Genomic DNA, 13,495 nt, shown 5'->3' on the forward strand with positions numbered 1-13,495 from the left:
CACATAAGACACATTATGCACCAAAGGACAAGCATTGGGGAAATGACCATAATCTTGACAATTTTCACAAAAAGATGTGCCCGGAGGCATAGTGTCATAGAAACTCACCTTGCTCTTCCCCTTAGTGAGAAGAGTAGCCGAAGGCGGTGGAATTGTTGATGGTGATGGTGGTTGACTTGGTGTGCTCCCTAGCTTTTCCAATCTCGAGCTAGGCTTTTCAATGATCCTAGCTTGCTCCATAACATATACCGACCCTTTACGATCATCATTCCTACCCTTGCCATCATAGTCCCTTGCACCAACGTCCCAAGCTTGATAATTTTGGACCACGTCCTCAATTATCTCTTCAATTTGATCCTCGGTCTTGTTCATGAAGGGACCACCCGCCCCCGCATCAAGACTCATCTTGGAGTTTGGGCTCAATCCCAAGTAGAAGGTTTGGAGTAACAACCACTTAGGGATCCCATGGTGAGGGCACTCCCTTTGGTACTCTTTAAAACGATCCCAAGCTTCAAAAAGTGACTCGTCTCGCATTTGCTCAAAGGATTGGATTTTGTGGCGATATTCCGTCGTCTTCCCATGTGAGTAAAACTTGCTCAAAAACGCAGTAGTGACTTCGTTCCAAGTGCGAAGTGAGTTTGGCTTGACCTCCTTGTCAAGCCAATCGCTAGCTCGCCCAAGGAGAGAGAAATGGAATAGATTCAACCGCACATACTCCGAGGTCACACCATTGTGTTTGATTGTATCACAATAATGTTCGAATTTCTTGAGGTGCTCATGTGGTGACTCGTTGCTCTTCCAACAAAAAGGATGGCTTTGAACCAAGTTGATCCAGGCGGGCTTGATCTCAAAGTTATTGGCATTAGTTGTGGGAGCTTGGATGCCACATGTTGCTTCAAATGCTCCTGGTATACCCAAATTCTTTACCCGGGAGAGCCATGGTTTCAAAAGCTTTCTCACTCTCTTCTTGTTCCACGCCTACACTTAAGGATTCAAACCGGTTGTGGCTTGATGAGCGAGTTCGAACGCGCCTCAATCTCCTTAGTGTCCTCTCCAATTCAAGGTCAAGAGGGTGAAGAGAACTTTGACGTACACGACCCCCATCAAGCATAAAAACTCAAAGAACACGTGAGTATTGCAAAGGAAATAATAAAGAAAAACAAGAATGCAAGGTTTTTGTATTTTCTAATGGTAAACTAGTTTCAACAAAACTCAATAACAACGACCGTTCCCCGGCAACGGCGCCATTTTGATAGGGCTATTTTCCGTCGTTGAAAAGAAAACAACCCGACCAAACAAAATTTATAAACCACTATCTAACCGGCTATATTGCTATAGCGGCAAGTATAGGGATCGTCCAATAGAAACGGTGGTCATTGAGTTTAGGTATTAAGCTAGTTTGAACAAGATTTTGTTTGAATTGTATTCTAGAAAGCTAAAGCTAACAATTATACGAATTGAATCAATACAGGGAAATGCTAGGGAGTCGGGATAGCCTAGGGAAATCGGGGGAAACGAACTAAACAATTAAGCAATCATGATCATGCAACGACTTGGTGTATAGGCAAATAGAATCGAATGACGAACCCGCCACCTCTCGGATGGGGAACGCGAAGCGTCTAATCTACGGAAGAGCTTTCCCCTAATCGTAGACTAAACCAACTTGCATATAATAGGCACCACTATTCACTTACACAAGTTAGGCTCACAATGTCTTGCCAAACCTAGCCTATGCAATCCAATCAAATCCCAATCAAATAGCATTTGCAACTACCATTCAATTAGGCATGGATATCCTATCACCAAATCGAATTTAATTACAACAATCAATCATCAATTCAATCATCAATTTCCCCTAATTAAACCCCTAGATTCTCCCCATTCCCTAACCTAAGACTACTTACTACACATGCTAGAAACTAGGAAATTCATGGATTCTAAGCAAGCAATCATGAAATTGCAGCAGTAGAAAGAAGGAATCAAAGAGTAGAGCATTCAATTGCAAAATCAATTAAAGAATTAAGAAACAATTCAACTAAAACCAAAGCAAGAGGAATTCAAGAATTAAGAGCAATTAAAGAACAAAAGCAAAATAGAAAGAACAAGGAACTAAGGAATTGAATTGAATTGCAAGAAATTAAAAGAAGAGTTGAAGAAATTACAACTTGAAGCTTCAAAGTAGAAGAGTTTCTCTCTCTAGAAATGCTGAAAATCTATTTTGGAATTCTAAAAATGTTAATCTAAAACTGAATTTTCTAAAATTTAAATGAAAAATCTATTTATAAGTTTCCCCAAATAGAAGCTTAAAGTCGAAAATCCGCAGCCCGCGCAACTATTCGGTCGCACATACCCTCTGTGCAATCGAACATAGAAAGCCAATTCGAGCAACCATTAAGTCCTGTGCGAGCAAATGAAGCGAACACCAATTCCTTCGTCACGTGCGACCGAATAGAAAATCATATTCGGTCGAATGAGCTTTTCTTCGCCATGTCTCCCTTGAATTCTTAATTTGGTCGAACAGCTGAACATGTGTGGGCGCACGAAATCTTGGGGCATTCTGTCTCCAAAATCTAATTTGTGCGATCATTTAACAGAGCTCGATCGCACGAAGGGGCTTTTGTGCGATCGAACAAAAAGGGCTGTTCGGTCGCACAAAGCTCCATCTTCCATGAATCTATCAGCTCTCCTCTATTCGGGCGCACAAACTTCTGTTCGGTCGCACAAGCCCTGTTTTGGCTCAATTCTACTTGTTTTCCATCACTTTTCACCATAATCACCTACAAAGCACAAGATGGAAAGAAACTTATAAAAATCATACGAAAAGCTATAAAAACTATGAAAAAGCATAAGAAACTAACATGAAATCCTAAGCTAAGAGCGACATAAATGTCGCTCATCAAACTCCCCCAAGCTAGGCGTTTTCTAGTCTCTAGCAAACTAAGCACGAAATAGGGAAGAATGAGCAATTATTCGAATTCTAAAAACTACAAAAACAAGAACTACAAGAATATACATCCTAACTCACTTCGTAGGAATCACGGTTGCATTTAAGCGTATGCAACAAGCTCTTTAAACCCCACAATCGCTTATGAGGGCGAGTGGGATCTCGCAAGGGTTTCCAAAGAGAATCACCCAAAACTCTTCCAAAAATTTGAATCAAGGCAAGACCTAAAATGAAAAACAAACAAAGAGAAAGAAAGAAAGGAAAAGAAAATAGAAAAGAAAGAAAGTAAAATTAAACTACAAAATCCAAGAAAAGGGCCTTTATTATGGAACGAGCACGAAAGAATGCTTATATTACTAACCAAATAAACAAATACACGCTAACCAATGTCCTAAGTCGAGTGAAAGATTCAAATGACAAGCAAAGAGAACTAAGGGCAAGCACTTATCAATTCCCCTTCAACCGAGCATACCACGTCAAATCTCTAGATCCCATCCACCCTTAAGAATTGTTTCTCAAGACGCCGCGAAGGCGACGGAAAACAAGAATTGCAAGGGAGAAGAGAAGGTTATCCGACATCTTAGCATGAAAATCCCATTCCATAAACTTGACCAAATCCTCCCTCCACCGAGAAAGACTCAACTCAAAAGGGTCAAGATGACTTTTTAGGGTATAACGTAGGCTAGGTGTAAGGTGTTGAACAAATTTGGTAATTGGTGCTCATACCTAAAGTGAAGCGCAATGAATGAACTCAACTCAAGCAAATCGAACCAAAATAAACTCATACCACTTATTTGGGGTAACCCCAAGCTTATTCAACAACAAAACTAAACTAAAACTTTCTTAATGCCTTGTTTTTCTCTATTTTTGGCTTTTTCACAACTTTCCATTCTCTTTTTGCATATGCATCATTTATTCACTATATAAAACATAATTCCCAAACATTGCCATTCATACCAACATCAATCATTCCTCAACTTTGCATAATCATTCAAAACCATCAAGCATCATAACTCAAAGCTTCACTATCACTTCTAAGGGTATAAATAAAACAATGGCTATTAGGCTTGTAATGTGCTTATAAGAAATGAAGGGGCAAGGCTCAAATGGCTAGAAAGGGGGAAAATGCAAACAAAAATATATGAGAAAAGTAGAAAATAAAGTCCTAAACTAAAAAGAAAAATAGTCAGCGAAAGAAATGCCTCTATCGTCCCCTAAAGTGGTTCGGTCGCGGTCTCGGGAAGGAAATAGTCAAACCCGGGAGATAAGAAAGTCAATGCCAAGTATCCATGCCACTCAATATATGTAAACATATGTTTGGGCTAATATGAACATGATCCTCACATGGGAGCAAATACTACTCTCTCCGGTTTCAATTCACTAGAGAGATGGACACCATCTCAATTACCACAAGCCAAGGGTTCAAGACGCATGCTACCCAAAGTTCAACCAACTTTCTTGACACCTAAATCCTAGATTCTACCCAAGACATTGAAAACCGTACAAACATCTACCAATTAGGAATAAAAGCATTCTAGCCTACAAATTCCAATTTTATTTGCCCAAATCAAGAATATTGCCTAAGAAAACACAAAAGGAAAACAAAAAGAAACAAAAGAAAACAAACGAAACTAAAAGAAACTAAAATCAAACTAAAAACAAACTAAAAACAAAGAAACTAATATATACAAGTGCACATAAGGTATGATTTCCAAGACATGAGCATCACAAATAGGCAACTACACAAAAAAACTCCCCCCCAAGCTTGAATTAGGCCATGTCCTCAAGGCCTAAAACCAAACTAGGAGGGGCACAACTACCCATCCAACCAAATGCCCCATATGCAATATGCCCGTCCTAAAGAATGCATGTGAGATAGAAGGATATTACCGGAGAACCGGTAAACAATGCGCTTTCAGTTTTAGGGTCAACAATGCTTTTCAGAATTTTAGTCAACGTAAACTTTTTATTCGAAAATCGTGTTTGAGTACATAATCTTAGGAAAGTAATTGAATTCAGGTTGTCCTACAATAGCTGACCTATAACAGAGTTTACGCAAGATAGGAAGCTTGAAAATCGAAATCTGCATGACTGCTAGAGTTTACGCGATACCGTCTTGCGGGCGCTGGAAAATTCGAGCGCTTGGTTGGGCAGCGCTGAAATATTCTAACGCTTAAATCTGAGCGCTGGACTTTTCCAGCGTCGGTTTCTGTATTCTACTGAAGTACTAATTTGTACATCCGTTTTAACAAAACTCGAATTCTTGCTTGGCGTGGCCATAAATAGAGGGTGGAGGGGCCCTCGATCTTTATCCTCATGCTATGCCTTTTTCTCCTTGCGCTATGTCTGCTTCCAGTGATAAAATTCTCCTTGAATTCATGACCGAAATACAGGCTTTGGCGCGTAAAAGGTATTGGTTTATGTATCGACCTCGTGTACTTTGTTTAAGGTCTTTTAAAGGTGCGGACCGTGCTTTGTGTTTTTACGATCACGTTCCTCTTGGGAAGAAGAATGGAAAGTCTATGATTTGGTACAAGGTTTGCCTCCGCAGAGGCAAGGTTTTTCCCCTTCGTTTGTGGCTGTGTTTTTTTTTTAGAGCTATAAATTTCAAAAAGAAGTGGATGCGCTTGGAGAAGGCTTGGCGGCGTTTCGAGATTCGAGCTACATATGTAAGGGTGATGGTTGCCCGTGTTGATCCGAATTCTATAGACTTCGAGCGTGCACTCATCTTTTGGTGATGTAAGCCTAGGAGTAGAGGTGCTCCCTAGTTTGATGTATGGGTTCCCTTAGAATCGTTGCATAGACAATAAAACTTGTACTTTTAAAAATTTTATAATTTCAAAGTTTATGGAAAAAAAAAGATTTGCAAATTATTTGGACCAAGTCCGTTTATTTTTAGATTGCCTATGTATCCGCCCTAAGTAAACTTAGTTTAGAATCAGGTCGTGCGTAGTTCTGGTTATATTGCGCGCAGGGATTGTGCGGCGTGTACCCCCCCCCCCCAAGTGTTCAAAGTTTTCTTGTTGGCGTGCAGGAAAGGTTGGGAACACTTAAGCGAAGGCGTTGAAATATTCCAGCGCTTGACTGGGGAGCGCTGAAATGTTTTAGCGCGTGGCTAGGGAGCGCTGGTATTTTAAAGCGCTGCATATGCTGCGCTATTTATTTCCAGCGCTCTATGTCACTTGTGTTGTATTTCTCCTGGTATTTTTTTTCTCTTTTCCCCGAAATGCGTGAGCCTAGCTTATGAGGTCTGAATAGTCTTGTTGAATGCCTTGCTATAATTAATTTGATTTGCTGAAAATTTCTCGGTTTATTTAATCTCCCTCGGAAAAGGGGCGAGCTATGATTGCTTGCCTATTGAGTTGATCTCTTTCCCGGTCTTTTTATTTATACGTAATATTTCTGTAACTGATCTAGATTAGTGAGGTTTGCAAATTCTTTCCCATCAATGTCATATAGTTTTACCGTCTGGGAGGATGGTTTGCACGAAGTATGGCTCGGTTCTGTTTGGTTGGAATGTACCTCGGGGGTCCGTGGTTGGTGCACAGACTTCTTTAAGTACGAAGTCGCCTTCTTTGATGTTGCGAGGTTTAACCCTTTTGTTGAATTGTGTCGTTATACATTTCTGATACACTTGCACGTGGTGCGGGGCCCTTAATCTTCGTTTGTCAAGTAGGACAAATTTGTCATACCTAGCTTGTACCCATTCTGCCTCGGGTAACTTACTTTACAAGACTATGCAAAGCGAAGGGACTTCTAATTCTATGGGTTTAACAGCTTCCATTCCGCATACTAGGGAGTATGGAGTTACTCCTATAAATGTGCGGATAGAGGTTCGATATGCCAATAGGGAGTATGGAGTTACTCCTAACTTGTTAGGCCAGTCTTTGTAATTCTCAGCCACTTTTTCAATTATAACTTTGAGGTTCTTGTTGGCTGATTCGACTGCTTCGTTCATCTGGGGTCTGTATGGTGATGATTTATGATGTTTGACTCGGTATTTTTCGAGTAAGTCTTGGACTTCGACCCTGAAGTGGGAACCTTGGTCGCTTATGAGCTCATGTGGAACTCCATACTTGCAGAAAATCTTTCTTTCCAGGAATTTTGCGACATGTTTGGACGTTATTTAAGAAAATGAGCATGCTTCCACCCATTTGGTGAAATCATCAATCGCGACTAGGAAGTATTCATGTCCTCCGACACTTGTTGGTGTGATTTTTCCAATTATGTCAATACCCCAGGTAGAGAACGGCCAGGGGGAGGTGAAAGTGTACAGTTCTGAGGAAGGTAAATGGTTCAGGTTACTAAATATTTGGCATTCGGGGCATGTTTTGATGAAATGGTTACAATCTGTGTCCAAAGTGGTCCAGTAATAGCCCGAGCGTGATATTATTCTGGCTAGCATTCTTCCATTCATGTGTGGACCGCATACGCCATTATGGTATTCTTCCATCAATCATTTTTCTCGGTCTTGATGGATGCACAACATTTTGATTTTGTTTGGTGTATATTTGTATAACTCTCCTAGGCATAAATCATATTGGGAAGGCAACAGTCGTAGAGCGCGTTTGGCTTGTGGCAACGTGTCTGGTGGGAGCTCTCCATTTGTTTTGTAGCGGAGTATGTCCGTTTACCAGGGTTTTTCTGCCGCTGGTTCCGGTTCATCGTCAATGGCATAAAAGTAGGCAGGTTCTTCTGTCCATTCGACTCGGAGGTTCATTTCGTCCATCTCATTCGAGATGTTGAGCATGGAAGCCAGTTTAGATATTGCATCCGCGAATTGATTATCGTCTCGTGGTAAGTATGTGAATTCGATTTCCTCGAATTGCCCGGCTATTTGGTCTAGGTGAGCCTGATACTTTGAGAGACTAGAGCTTCGCACCTTCCATCTCCTTGATATTTGATTTATGATCAAGGGTGAGTCGCCGAAGACTCGAAGGTGTTTGATTCCAGGGCTTGCCGCGGATTCCAGCCCTACTATACATGCCTTGTAATCTGCGGCATTGTTGGTGGCCTAAAAGTCTAGCTTGATGGAAATCGAAACATGTGCACCTTTTGGGCTGACGAGGAGTACTCCGATGCCGCATCCTTTTTGGTTGAATGCGCCATCAAAGTATAATGTCCAGTAGTCGTCCTCTACCATCAAAAGTTCCTCATCTGGGAGGAGGTACGCTTCTGGGTGGTGTTTTCGTTCCTAGAGAGTTCTGCCAGAAAATCGGCTATTGGTTTGCCTTTGATGGACTTCTCGAGTATGAATTATAGGTCGAATTCTAAAGGAGTACCAACCATCGCGACAGGCGACCGCTTACAGCGGGTTTCTCTAGTATGAATTCTAGTGGATCCAGTTGAAATACGATGTTAACGGTATGTGCTAGCATGTAGTGCCTGAGTTTCTTGGATGCCCAAACTAGGGCAAGGAATTTTTTTTCAAGTTTAGTGTATTTCGTGTTGTATTGGATGAACTCTTACTTAGGTAGTAAATGGCTCGTTCAGATCCTTCTACGTTCTGTGGGAGCATTACACCTGATGTTGTGTCAGTAACTATTAGATACAAGCATAGAGGAATGCCTGGCCTTGGTGGGGATAGCACAAGGGGGGTACCCAGATATTTCTTTATTTTATTGAAAGCCTTCTGGCATTGCTCATCCCACTCGGATTTTTCCTCTTTCTTGAGTTTTCCGAAGATGGGTTTGCACGTCATAGTAAGTTTGGAAATGAACCTACTAATATATTGCAGATTGCCCAAAAATCCCCGAATCTGTTTCTCAGACATCGGTGGGGGTGTTTCAGTTATGGCTTTGATCTTGGATGGATCGATCTCGATGCCCCGTGTGCTAACTATACATCCGGGAAACTTGCCTGAAGTCACTCCGAATGTGCACTTTTGCGGGTTCAGTCGCATATTGTATTTCAAAATTCTGGTAAAGAATTTTCTTAAGGGCGGTAGGTGACCTTGCCGGTCCTTGGATTTAACTATCATGTCGTCTAGGTAGACATCTATTTCTTTGTGGATCATGTCGTGTAGTAACGTGGTTGTCGTTCGTTTATAGGTGGCTGTAGACACCTATATCGTGTGTCCCCTAATGGGATGATGAAGATACTATTATCCTTGCTAGGTGGTTGGTGCAACTCAGTGCGGAAGTCCCAATTGCTAAAATGTATTCCAAAATCCAAAATCCAAAGTCCAATCCCCGAGCCCGTTCCCATTACGGAACTCCGTACAAAATTCTATTTCCAAAAATGAATTTCAAAATCCAAACACAATCTCACCCAATGGACCTCTCCATTGGTTTCACAAGGCCTTTTCCAGTCAAAATGACATTAAGCAATCCAAATTCAGGTGCCGACCCATAAAATCGAGCATGCCGGGCCCCGTCCCGTAAAACCGAGTTCAAACACGAAATCGAAATTCAAAAGGCTCGTTTTTATACGCAAATCAAGCCTTAATACCCAAGCAATCACTACGTGCCAATTTCGTACAAACCGTACAAAGGTACAACAATACAAGAAAAAGGCAAGGATGGTGTCATCGTCCTTGCTTTGGCAGATTCTGAGCCATGTCACCTGCGCCAAGCGCAGGCCCTGCGCCAGGCGTAGCTGGCTTTTGGAATTTAGCCGGTTAATCCCCTATTTAAACCCTCATTTCCAAACAATTGAAAGGGGGCAAAATCATTAAAATATCGTCTTAATCTCAAAATCCTCTCTCAAAAATCAAATACAAAAAATCAAGTTCTAAACTACAATTTCCTACATAATTCCAAGCATTTAAGCAATTGGGAGCACTAATCGGAAAGATAACCTAATCCTAAATAGGTAATTCTGAATCCCTAATCAAATCTACAATGTTTTCTACTCTTCTACCTTTCTAAATGCAAATTCCAGTGATGTTATCATTAGGGTTCATGCCCATGATTAACTAGGAAAAACTATGCCAAAGGTGCCATCTTTGGGGAGGTTTCACTCTTGAAATCCTTCCCAAATGATTGTCCAAGCACCATTTCAAATATTCCATACAAGATTCAATCTTTAATTTAAAAAACGATTAGTAAAGTTGATACTTTTGTTCACAAAAGTGTTACTTACAACAATCACACATTTTTACAAAATCCAAACCTTTTCAAAAAGTTCAATGATGTTTATGGAAAGTGCAATCCCTTTTCTAAACTAAAACCTATGAACATTCATGTTTTATGTTCAAATATAAGTCATATTTCAAGATTCCATGATGTTTAAGGTTGTTTGTAATCACTTCCTTAAACTAGAATCAATGTCAAAATGGTGGAGCACATTAAAGTTGAGATAAGGTTTGGACTTTAAGAATTAAGCCTCCTAAGTTCAATGTTCAAAGTTCAATATTCAAAATTCAATATTCAAGTTCATTGTTCAATTTCAATTTCAATAACCAAAATCTAAGACTCTTTATGATGAGAAACTTATCTTAAAGTTGAGATTTTTAGAATTGAATCCGTGTCGGACGCACTTATTATTAAGTAGTCGTTTGACGTTCGGATCTCAAATGCAATAATACAATTTCAATACCGCATTTTAATACCGCACATATCCATATCGCATTTCAATAACGCACATTTCAATATCGCATTTCAATACCGCATTTCAATATCGCACCTTTATTCTTGCAATTTCAATTCCGCACTCTTTACTCACCTTATTTTAAGGTGATGTGGTTTTGTGCGCACTTTCAATAATTCCTTTATTTATTGTGATGATGCTTTACTTGTTTATTGCTTTCATCACCTCACATACTAAATGCAACAACATACAAAAGGTTACATCACGCTTAACAAAGATAATTCTTGGACAAACCGGCCTTAGGTTCCTTTAATTAACTTTAAAGCAACGTGACCACATACAAGTAGAAATTTCTATGTCCTAAATGCATGTTCTAACCAACCTAGTGTCATGATTAGGGTTATTCGAAAACAATCCTTGTCTTGCACTCAAATGTATTTCTAAAGCTCGCAAAATAAGCATCTCGTTCCCTTGCCCGAATCTCACACATTCGGTTTCTAAGACTCAAGGCCTTATCCATGAGAGTCAACTTTGGTCTTTCCAAACCGGACCCTTAAATATTTTTTTGGTGGCGACTCCTTCGAAATTCAAAAACTACAAAACCCGTAGGGGAAATATAATAACCACTCGCTGGGAAAGAAAAAAAAAAACCCTACAGTGGCCTCTGTGTTTTTCAGCTCCAATGATATAACGGTGTAACAGTATGTGCCTCATGGGGTGATGAAGGTAGTTTTCTCCATATCCTCTTCGGCCATGAGGATTTGGTTATAGCCAGCGTACCCGTCCATGAAGGAGAAAAGAGCATGCTCCGCAGTATTGTCTACCAGTATATCGATGTGTGGTAGCGGGAAGTAATCTTTAGGACTAGCTTTGTTAAAATCGCGGAAATCTACACACATTCGCACTCTCCCGTCCTTTATGGAAACTGGGACTACATTAGCCACGCAATCTAGATAATTAGATACTTTAATGTATCTTGCGTCTAACTGCTTTGTGACTTCCTCTTTGATCTTTAGAGCTATTTCGGGTTTGCGTTTTCGTAGCTTTTGTTTTACCGGTGTCATTTTAGGATCCAGCGGTATTCTGTGTTCGGCAATTTCTCTATCTATTCTGGGCGTGTCTTTGTAAGACCATGCAAAGACGCTTATGAATTCTTTAAGGGTGGAGACCAAGCCAGCCTTTTCAGTGGTTGTTAAAGTTAAGCCAATTTTTATTAATTTAGGATCTTCCTCGGTTCCAATGTTTACTGATTCAGTGTCTTCGACTATGGGAGTTTCATATTCTTGCTCGTTCGCGTCGCTGATTAATTAGTCATATTTATTTTCAGTATAGTTATTGGCAAGGCGTTCGTTTTGACTATTCAGACTTTCAAGGGGCGTGTACTCATGAATTGTATTTATTTTATTAAAGTCGCTAACCATTACATTAAAAAGATCTTCTAGGGTGGAAGTTTTGGGGTCTATGCTAGATTTGAGGGTATCTATAGATTCACCATTGTCAGACTCGTATTCGGATTAAGACTCGTCGAACATCGGGCCTTCTCTGGCGGACATTTTAAATTTTATTCCTTTGGCATTGGTCCATTTGAAGGTCTTGCGCCAGCCGCGGCTAAGTTTCTCTTCCGGGTTTGGAGAGGGCGTAATCAGCTTGGTGGGATCAAATTCCTCGTCTTGTAGTGCGATGGTCATTATCTCAGGCTTTCCCTTAATGGGGCATTTTTCGAGTCCAAACAGTAGCCCGAGGGCATGCTGATCTGGGCATCTGTCGTTTAGAGTGTCATGGTCGGGCATAATTCCTGTCCCGAGTTTGGATGCACTTTCGGAGGCGATTGGCCTTGAGGAGTTGTGGCTTGAGGCCATCATTATAAATTAATCCTCCGTCGGGAGTTGCTTCTGGTTAGTGGTCATCGGATTGACAGAATATTTCTGCAATGGATGTATTGATTTAGCGCCAAGTAATACGGACGACTCAATGTTATAGGGCAGACATTTAGGATGGTGGATTGGACATTATTTTTACACAGACTCGGAATGGCTCGATTACTTAGGTAACAGTAGTTTTCTAAAAGACTTAACTCAGGTGAACATCGGATTTTTTTTAGCTTGAATGGTGTCATGCCATTCATAAACATTATTGGTTAGACAATAATTATTTGCGAATCGTTTTCAGTCTAATCCCAGAGTATGCGAGAATTATCGAGAATGGAACTAGTGGCGCCAGAAATTTCCAGCGCTTGAAGTTACAACGTTGGAACTTTCTAGCGCTTTCTTGTTGTGCGCTGGAAATTTCCAGCGCCTGCAAGTATTTGTGCAGTTTCCTCTTGTATTCAATTTTGTCTCGTGGCTTGAATTTTACCAAATTTTACCCTTCGTTTGAGCGTTTGTGCACTCAAGCGTTCAGCATTCCGATGCAAATGAAAAGTAATTTGCGCGTACTGGCCTTTGGGTTTTATTGGTAAACGCTAATGCGGATTTTTTGTTAATTTTGACTTAATGAGGCTTTAATTCCGTGAGAGGACCTTCGACGCAATTTTAAATATGCGTTCCGGAATGGGTATTTTTAGCCAGACCTATGTAATGCTTAAGGCAAATGCGTATTTTGGTCATCCGAATTGGTTGGACGATAGACTGGACTCTAGATTTTCAAGTTATGATTTGCGGGCTTAAATGCGAGGAAAAACAAGCGTGCTCTAAAAAGTAGCAGCGCGCACAAGAGCAGCGCTGGAATATTCCAGCGCTTGCTTGGCCGACGTAGGATTTTTAGGCGCTGGCCATGATGGCTTTTTTGGTTTCCTCGTCGCAATCGTTAGAAATTTCTGGCGCATAAAGTCTGGGAGCTGGAATTTTCTAACGCAAGCCAGGGTAATGCTGTTTTATTCTAGCGCTGGGCTCCTGGTTGAGAAATTTTACTGATTCGCAGCTTTAGTGTTATTCCGACATTTTAGAGCGTATCACTACTACATTTCTAGTCAGATGCAACGCCTAAAATCATTGCAGTAGGCATGAAAATCCGTTGCATTAG

The 13,495-nt window shown here is 40.7% G+C and overlaps 1 non-coding gene across 1 annotated transcript; it reads left to right on the plus strand.

The window, feature by feature from the left end:
* The first annotated feature begins 460 nt into the window (after positions 1-460).
* Positions 461-563, plus strand: LOC130464654 (small nucleolar RNA R71). The gene has a single exon (XR_008925020.1). It is a non-coding gene; the product is annotated as a small nucleolar RNA R71 (small nucleolar RNA).
* The last annotated feature ends 12,932 nt before the right edge of the window (positions 564-13,495 follow it).

The sequence above is a fragment of the Spinacia oleracea genome, chromosome 6 (genome assembly GCF_020520425.1).
Source record: "Spinacia oleracea cultivar Varoflay chromosome 6, BTI_SOV_V1, whole genome shotgun sequence".
Taxonomy (NCBI): domain Eukaryota; kingdom Viridiplantae; phylum Streptophyta; class Magnoliopsida; order Caryophyllales; family Amaranthaceae; genus Spinacia; species Spinacia oleracea.